We start from the raw sequence: 651 nt of genomic DNA on the forward strand, positions 1-651 counted from the left end.
TACTTAAACAAATACTCGATATTTGCTCTTCAAATTCTACAAGCCATCATATCCCCGTGGAAGCATGGAATACCGAAGCCGCCAGTCTTCTTCGATTTTCGATCAATCAATGTTTGTTTTTTCCAAAGGATGCAAAAGGATATAGACTTTTTTAAACTTTCTCGGAATATACAAATCGTAAAAAAGTGGCCTGGCACGGGTTTTTATCGTATGAGCACAGACTACGTTAGAGGGGTCTGAATCAACTGCCCTGTGAATCAGCCACGTAAATAAACAACAGAGAGAAATCAGGGCTACACTAAGCGCAGAAAAAGAATAGCCATTAGGACTTCTAAAAATGAAATTTGACTACGAAATTTAAAAAAAACAACTTTTAATCACTAAGTAAAAGGATAGACATTAATCTCATGACAGCATCCTCATAAAAAAAGGAACACTGAGAGGGCACCTTAAGTGCCTACCTCACGAGTACAATTAGTTTCAAAGCAAGAGGCTGTCTTGTCACAGGCTTTTACAGGCCTTCAATTGACGGTAAATGATGATATGATATGATATTATGTGATATTATATGATACGATATGTTCGAATGAGCGCAGATTTTTCAAAACCGATCCGAATTCAAAGGAATCCCTACAAAAGGTTACGGTAGAC

The sequence above is a fragment of the Tubulanus polymorphus genome, chromosome 6 (genome assembly GCF_964204645.1).
Source record: "Tubulanus polymorphus chromosome 6, tnTubPoly1.2, whole genome shotgun sequence".
Lineage (NCBI taxonomy): Eukaryota > Metazoa > Nemertea > Palaeonemertea > Tubulaniformes > Tubulanidae > Tubulanus > Tubulanus polymorphus.